Raw genomic sequence first — 9148 nt, 5'->3', positions numbered from 1 at the left:
TCCACCTCAAGAACATCTCTAGACTCCGTCCCTCACTCTCTGATTCTGTGGCTGAGACCCTCATTCATTCATTTGTAACCTCCCGTCTGGACTACTGCAATGGAGTCCTGTTTGGGCTCCCAAACAAATACCTGGATAGGCTCCAGTATGTCCAAAATTCAGCTGCCAGAGTTCTCACCCGCACCAAGCCTTGGCAGCACATCACCCCTACCCGTAAACAACTGCACTGGCTTCCTGTTCAATTCCGCATCCACTACAAACTCCTCCTTCTCACCTACAAATGTCAAAATACCCTTGCTCCACAGTACCTCTCAAGCCTACTCCATAAACCAAGCCGGTCACGGACCCTGCGGTCCACAGACTTGGACCTCCTCGCTGTCCCCAACGCAAACATGCGAACTTTCGGGGACAGAGCCTTCAGTGTGACAGCCCCCACCCTGTGGAACTCCATCCCAATAGGGATTCGCCATGCTCCAACACTGGACTCTTTTAAAGCTGCCTTGAAAAGACACCTATTCTCTCAGGCTTATGGCATATAGTTGTTTGTTGTTTGTTTGTTCAGTTGTCTGTTATTTGTTCATTGTTCTGATGTAAAGCGTCCTTGGGTTTATGAAAGGCGCTATATAAATTCAAGCTATTATTATTATTATTATTATTGTGTGTGTGTGTGTGGTGTGTGTGTGTGTGTGTGTGTGTGTGTGTGTGTGTGTGTGTGTGTGTGTGTGTGTGTGTGTGTGTGTGTGTGTGTGTGTGTGTGTGTGTGCGTGCGTGCGTGCGTGCGTGCGCGCGCGTGCGTGCGTGCGTGCGTGCGTGCGTGCGTGCGTGCGTGCGTGCGTGCGTGCGTGCGTGTGTGTGTGTGTTTGCGTGCTTGCGTGCGTGCGTGCATGTAAATAGATGTCATTTAAAAGGGTGTCACAGAGTAAAACTATGACATTAAATGACAAATATAAAACACAGTGACTCATTATGATAAATGCTTTGGTTTTTACTCCAAACATAAGTAAACACAACATATATTCCTGTAGCCTACATTGTTGAACAGACGATGTTATTGGCTGTGGCATTCACCGTGTCAGGAGTTTCCCCTGAATTGATGTTGGTGAATGGTAACTTTATCCAAGGCGCTTTACATTCACACACTAATGGCAGAGGAAACCATGTAAGGCACCAACCTGCTCATCAGAAGCAGTTAGGGGTTCAGTGTCTTGTTCAAGGACACTTTGACACTAACTCTGGGGGAGCCCGGGATCCAACTGGGAACCTTCCGGTTCTCAAGCTGCCGCCTTATATTGGAACTGGCTTAATGTGCTAGACCACTTTGGGACAGGTTTGGCTTGTGTAGTTACCTTGCCATGACGATGATGTAACTCCAAAGGTGGACAAGAAATGAAAAATAGTTGCTCCATTGATTAGAAATTTAACATTCAAAATATGCTCCTCATTGACTTACATCGTAGGCTGAAGAGGTTCAGGAGGAGCTCTTTAAGCCTGTAAACAAACGCAAATAAAGCTGATTCTGACAATATAGAACATCACCAAACCCGGTAGCCTACTGTTTTTTTGGTTTTTATATATAAAATGTCAACTTCTTGTTGATTTTTCTATTTTTATGAAGAAGAAAACATGGAGTGGATCCATGGATCCGGATCTTCAAATAGTGTGTAAGATTTGTAGGATTTTCCAGACATTTTCACAAAATATCAATAGTGAAAATAGCAGATACAAGCTCACAAACGCATCACATCGCAACACGTTGTGAGCTTGTAAATCTGCCATTTTCACTATATTAGAAAAAGGGCTTGAGTAGTTACTGTCATTCATCATGTACTTTTGTCCCCCTTCCTACAAATAGTGGAGTCAAAAGTACAATATCTGTCTTTGAAATGTATTTGGGTGAAAGCCATATGTATCGCCCAAAACACTAATACTGAACGTAAAGTACAGATTACAGATACTCTAAAAATGTGCAGTACGGTACTAAATAAAGTACTTTGTTACTGTCCTCCACTGGCTCATCGTAGGCTTTAGAATGCGGGACGAGTTCTACGTTTGTGTTACGTCACGGCCTAGGCATATAACGTGCTCCAGTGCGGCTCCGGTCATTTCCTACACAAGAAGCCACACCTAACAGGATCAGGCCTACTAATGAGTCAGGCCATGTATAAGGAAGCCTACCACTTAATGAAACACAATGTGAAGGTCTACAAGGAACAGATGCTGGAGAAGCAGCAGAGATGGGACGAGGAGAAGACACAGCTGGAGGACGAGCTGCACGCGTTGGCTCAGAGGTTATGTTCCGCGGAGCAGATGGTCAAAGCCATCGAGAAACAGAGCAGGATGAAGCTGCATGCGATAGACGGACTCCAAAGGAGGTTGAGGGACAAAGAGGTAGAGATCGGCGCCCTCAAAAGGGGCGTCTTCTGCGTTCAGATGGAGGACACCAGGACGTACAAGAAGGACAAAGGTGTTGACATGAGCGGTCACCTGGAGGTGTTCACTACTCTGTTCCACAAGGTGAGCAGCTCCCCGGCCTCCATCACGCTGCTCTCCATCCTACAGACGCTGCTCATGCTGGGGCCTGAGCGCGCTGACATCTGGCAGGCCCTGGAGGCTTTGACTGTACGAGCCATCCTGCTGCCCCAGGACTCTCCCATGGACGCCCGGAACAAGAACAACCACCTGGAGGTGTTTGCTGCGCTGTTCACCAAGGTGAGTGGCTCCCCGGCCTCCCTGCAGCTGTTGTCCATCCTGCAGACGTTGCTGCTGCTCGGCCCTGAGCGCCGTAACGTCTGGCAGGTCCTGGAGACGTTGACTGTCAGAGCCATCCTGCTGCCCCAGGAGTCCCAGACGGAGTCCTTTGACAGAATCATGCAGCGCTTGATGATCTCCAAAGGCAGGACTGCAGACCAGGCCGTTCAGACGGAAATGATAGACGGAGACAAAGACGGACCCGCCAGGATTACCTCGACCAGCCAGATATCGCCGATAGCCCCTTCGCACTCACAGCCCGGCCAGAAGCACCCCGGCCGCCCGGATACCACCTTGGGTCTCTCCACCCCCACCGCCGCCCCACCCGGAGTGCGACCCGGACAACCGCGAGACGTTTGCGGCGACGGACCCGCTAGCGACCCCGACAAACACAAGAAACCCGACGGAGAAAGAAAGACGGTTCCTCCGCCCCCGCCCCCACCTCCGCCTCCGTACCGGCCCCCACCTCCGCCTCCCCCACCCCCACCACCACCGGGTGGTCGCAGACGGCCCCACAGCCGTTCTACAGAGTCCCCGACCAAGGCGGGCCGTTATCCCAGCAAAAAGATGAAGAAGCTCAACTGGCACAAGCTATCTGCCGTTAGTAATAATGAGGATCAATCAATGTGGTATCAGAAAAACCATCCGCTTCTGGAGCTTAACTACAACACCATCGAGCAACTGTTTGGTCTGCGGGTAACCGAGCAGAAAGAGAAGCGTAATCCTGCTCCCAGGAGGGAGGACAAGATTACTTTTATTTGTAATGATAAAATGCAGAATCTGTCCATATTACTGAAGCAGTTCAAATGCTCACATGAGCACCTCGTGGTTTCTATACAGAAAGGGGATCGGACCCATTTCGACGTGGAGGTGCTTAAAGAGCTTCTAAAACTCCTTCCACAAAAAAACGAGATTGAAAGTCTGAAGTCGTACCAAGGAGACACGGACAAGTTGAGTAACGTGGACCGCTTCTACAGCGCACTGGTGGCGGTGCCATGCTATGAGCTGAGGATCGAATGTATGCTGGTGTGTGAGGAGACGGCTTCCGTGGTGGACATGCTCACACCTAAAGCCAAGCTGCTGGACGATGCCTGCCAGTCCGTCAGGGAGAGCCACCTCCTGGCCAGGTTCTGCAAGTTTGTCCTGGACGTGGGAAACTTCCTTAACTATGAAAGTCACTTAGGGAACGCAGAAGGGTTCCGGATCAACTCTCTGCTCACGCTCAACGAGACCAAATCCAACCAGAGCTCAGTCTCACTACTTCATTACATTCTGGAGGAAGTAGAGCTGAACCAACCGGAACTGTTGGCACTGCCAGATGATATAGAAATCTGTGAAAAGGCAGCAGGAGTGAACTTTAAGCATTGCCAATCAGAGACTAGTGCCTTACTGAAACGATTGAAGGACACTGCCAATATCGTCTCCAACTCTGTGGAAGACGTGACAAAGCAATATGCAATAGTCATCAAGGAAAGCCTGCAGGCATGCGGAGCTTTAGATGAGAAGTTATCCGAGATTGACCAAAAGAGGAGGGAGCTGGCCGCGTACCTATATGAAGACGCTTCCCAGCTTTCCTTGGAGGACCTCTTTGTAACCATGAAGACTTTCCGGACACACTTCATCAACGCCTCGTTGGACAACAAAAACCGAAAGGAAACTGCAGCCAAGGCGGAGAAGAGGAAGATGCTACAGGCAGATGACAAGACGAGACAGAAACCGGAGAACCGAAAAAGGACCAAAGAAGTTCTTCTGCCGCAAAACGAGGTATTTGTTCGCGACGACCTCTTGGCAGATATTAGGAAAGGTTTCAACCTCAAGAAGGCACGGCCCAGGTGCACCTTGGAACGCCCCACTAGTTAAAACATGGAGGTACAGGCCAACCCGGATCAAGTGTCAGGCCTGTAAGAGAAGAAGCCAAGGCCTCAGCTCCGGGAGATGCGGCTGTTCCTCTTGGAGGAGCACTTTCCCAGCAAAGGTTGAGAAAAGTCAAACTCAAAATGGACCAAGTTTGCCACCGAACTCCCCAACAAAGTTACCACCATGGAGGTGAGTGTATCATAAGATATAATAAGATCACTAGCCTTCGATAGAACCAGGCTCTGATCGAAGTCTACTAATCGTATACTGTAGTCCATTATGTACTGTAGGACCCCAACTTCTAGCCCTGAGCCTGTCAGCTGTTGTTCATGGGCCTCAGCGACTCCATGGGCCTCAGATTTGTGTTTTTTTGTAGGGAGAGCATATTCAGCTGTTGTGATCTGTTGTGATCACTCTGGTTCTGCGCATTTAATCGGTTGAGGTGTCAGCCAGTCAACGGTCATAGGTTTCAGTTGATTCAGCTTAGGTAAGGTTCGTTGGAGAAGTGGGCATCTACTCTACTCCTGAGCTGTCTAGGAGTGGGTCTGTGTGTGTGTGTGTGTGTGTGTGTGTGTGTGTGTGTGTGTGTGTGGCTAATCTTGCAAACTGTTGGACCGATCGTCACATTTCTTGTGTACGCTAACAGGTCAAGGGTACTTCCTCTGCGCATTTTTTTTCCACACGTGTTATATTTTTTGAAAGATTCACTTTTAATTTGTAAACATGATTAAGTCAATTGCGGTCGGATTGGGCTTGTCCAAATACTGAGTCATACCTCATAGATACGTCATGGGGGTCCGGGACCCCTAGGGGGTCCTCAGAGTTACTACAGGGGGCCGCCACACCTTTGTGTAATAGATAGGACTTTTTGTTATTACATGAAATGATCCAATTATAATAGAAAAGATGATGTGTATAAGCAAATAAACAAAATATATTAATTCAATTTATACACAAATCAAACAAATCTATGAAGCTGTCAATGCAATCTATGAATATGTTTAATCTGCAACACAATTTTATGCAATATGTAGTCTATTCAAACAGCTCATATACATATAATATAATATAATATAATACAGGTTAAACAGCTCATATACATATAATATAATATAATACAGATCAAGCAGCTCATATACATATAATATAATATCATACAGGTTAAACAGCTCATATACATATAATATAATATCATACAGGTTAAACAGCTCATATACATATAATATAATATAATATAATACAGATCAAGCAGCTCATATAATATAATATAATACAGGTTAAACAGCTCATATACATATAATATAATATAATACAGGTTAAACAGCTCATATACATATAATATCATATAATACAGGTTAAACAGCTCATATACATATAATATCATATAATATAATACAGGTTAAACAGCTCATATACATATAATATAATATAATACAGGTTAAACAGCTCATATACATATAATATCATATAATACAGGTTAAACAGCTCATATACATATAATATAATATAATACAGGTTAAACAGCTCATATACATATAATATAATATAATACAGGTTAAACAGCTCATATACATATAATATCATATAATACAGGTTAAACAGCTCATATACATATAATATAATATAATATAATACAGGTTAAACAGCTCATATACATATAATATAATATAATACAGGTTAAACAGCTCATATACATATAATATAATATAATACAGGTTAAACAGCTCATATACATATAATATAATATAATACAGGTTAAACAGCTCATATACATATAATATCATATAATACAGGTTATAAATCACTCTAGACTTAGTAAACTGGAACTTGTATCTCTGTAGTTGGACTGATGTTGTCTGTCTGTCTGTCTGTCTGTCTGTCTGTCTGTCTGTCTGTCTGTCTACACCAAAGCTCTTTGCCAAAAATAGCTGATCTTGTAGGTCGGCTATTTTTGGCTAATATTACCCCCAGAATATGGATGCTGGGGTTCAAGTGGTTAATATAATATACAAAAACTGTACATACATACATACAGAAAATGTATCCTTTCTGGGCATCCCTTATTTTTCTTATAAATAGAGCAGTGGTTTCTATGACAGGATTTTTCAAAAATAGCAGATCTACAAGCTCACAGCACGGCACGAAGTGCAATGAATGAACTTGTATATCTGCTATTTTTGAATAGCCAAAGTATAAACAAGACCAGGAGACCTGGTTCTGCCAGACCCAGACTTCACATGACGTGTCAGCCTGTGTCTATGCCGTTATATTATACCTCTATGGTCTATGTCCATGTATGGACGAAAGGGGGACAGACTTTTATGGCTGGGACACACGTCCCTTCTATGCCCATGTATGGACAGACTTTTTTGGCTGGGGCCGGAAGACAAACGGCCCCTGTCTGGACGAAACAGGTACAAAGCCTCATGTAAGCCCGACCCCTTGGGTCTGGCAAAATATTATGGTGGGACTCGGGTGTTTCCGTCAGTAGTCGGGCTCGGGTGTTTTCGTCTGTTTCCGTCAGCAGTCGGGTTCGGGGGTTTGCTGCAGCCCCGCCCAGCCCTGTGTGTGCTGCTGACGTCACAGCGCTGCCCCGCCCCACCCTACCATCTCTCTGTCCAACAGAACAGAAACAGCTCGAGCAGGACTCTTCTCTTCTCCTCTATTCCTCTATTCCTCTATTCCTCCCTTCTTCTGCTCTTCTCTCCATTCAAACCAGGTAACAGTGTTTATCATGTTTAATAATAAAACCATAACCTACAGTAGGAGGTTTTAGCGGTATTTAGTGTTTTAGTTCATTCTGTCTCTTTGCAGACATTATTATATATGTGTGTGGATGGGGGAGGGGAGGGGCTTCGCCTTCGTCGCGAGACGGACGGTGTCGCGCTCGTGCCGAAACCAGCAGATCTACAAGCTCACTGCGCGTCGCAGAGGCGATGCGCAGTGAGCTTGTAGATCTGCTGTTTTTGCTAGCATGGATGCTAGCTGCGGTAGCAAGTAGTTGTATGTGTATTCGCTAGCATGCTATATAGGTTAGCATGTAGCACAGCTTAGCTATTAGCCTTTATTCTTTATTTATTGTTATTAATATTCATTATTAACCTTTATTGACATTCTGTCTGCTTGTCTGAACAACATTAATAATGATTAATAATAATTTAAATGATATAAATATGTATTTATCAGAGCAGCTGATCTGGGATCCGCCCAGTGACGTCATTCATTCACTGCTGTGGAAAAAGTACTCACTTTTTTTTTTTAAACTTAAGTAAAAGTATCATTATTACTGCGATGTAGAAATACTGCGTTACTAAGTAAAAATACTGTGTTATTAAGTAAAAATACTGTGTTATTAAGTAAAAATACTGTGTTATTAAGGGTGCGTTCGGAAATTGCGCACCGGAGCACACTCGCCTATTAGTTTGTATTGGCCAGTGCGCTCAGTGCTGTATTTCCGAACGCACCCATCGTAAAAAGTCCCGAATTTAAAATTGAACTCGAGTTAAAGAGTACAAACGTATTGGTATCAAAATGTACTTAAAGTAATACAAGTAGAAATGCAGAATTAAGGTCCTATTTCTTTCACTTAAGTTTTCAAATGTATACAAATCATTTGAAAATAGCAGATCTACAAGCTCACAATGTGTGAGCTTGTAGATCTGCTATTTAGTATTTTCAAATGGCTGAAATGTATATATATATAAATGTATATATAAATGTATATATAAATGTATAATGGGCTGAAGTGGTTATTGTGTGTTTTGTAATAATAATCTAAATCTACAAAGTAACTAAAGTTTTCAAATATTAACTGTAATGGAGTAAAAGTAATTATTATTAATATTATAACCTGAACAACATGAATAATGATTTAAATGATTTAAACATAATGTATTTAACATGAATAATGATTTAAACATAATGTACATTAATAATGATTTAAATGATTTAAACATAATGTATTTAACATGAATAATGATTTAAACATAATGTACATTAATAATGATTTAAATGATTTAAACATAATGTATTTAACATTAATAATGATTTAAATGATTTAAACATAATGTATTTAACATTAATAATGATTTAAACATAATGTATTTAACAGAGCAGCTGTCATCATGGCTGATCTTTGATCCGCCCAGTTATTCAGTCATTCCATTCCAGTGCTGTAAAGTAACTAAGTACATTTACTCAAGGACTGTACTTAAGTACAATTTAGATTTTTTATTTTTTTTACTCAACTGGAGTATTTCCAATTTTCAGTACTTTTACTTCTACTCCACTACATTTATTTGAAAACTTTAGTTACTTTGTAGATTTTGATTATTATTACAAAACATACAGTAACCACTTCAGCCCTATATACACATTTTGGCCATTTGAAAATAGCAGATCTACAAGCTCACAATGCATCGCATCGCGACGCATTGTGAGCTTGTAGATCTGCTATTTTCAAAAGCTTTTTATACATTTTTGAAAACTTGTGAAATGGGACATTCTGCATAATGAGTACTTCTACTTTCGGTACTTTAAATAT

At 42.6% G+C, this 9148-nt stretch overlaps 1 protein-coding gene across 6 annotated transcripts in view; it reads left to right on the top strand.

The window, feature by feature from the left end:
- Window positions 1-7207: 7207 nt before the first annotated feature.
- The window catches only part of sptan1 (spectrin alpha, non-erythrocytic 1), a 146380-nt gene continuing 144439 nt past the window's right edge, over window positions 7208-9148 (top strand). For all 6 annotated transcript variants that reach the window (XM_080418798.1, XM_080418796.1, XM_080418797.1 and 3 more), the window contains exon 1: window positions 7208-7324. The gene's annotated coding sequence lies outside the window, so the exon portion shown is untranslated. The remainder of the gene's footprint in view (window positions 7325-9148) is intronic.

Source organism: Gymnoscopelus braueri, assembly GCF_963280865.1.
Source record: "Gymnoscopelus braueri genome assembly, chromosome: 22".
Lineage (NCBI taxonomy): Eukaryota > Metazoa > Chordata > Actinopteri > Myctophiformes > Myctophidae > Gymnoscopelus > Gymnoscopelus braueri.
Note: the sequence above shows the minus strand (reverse complement) of the source record. Positions and strands in the feature narration are given on the sequence as shown.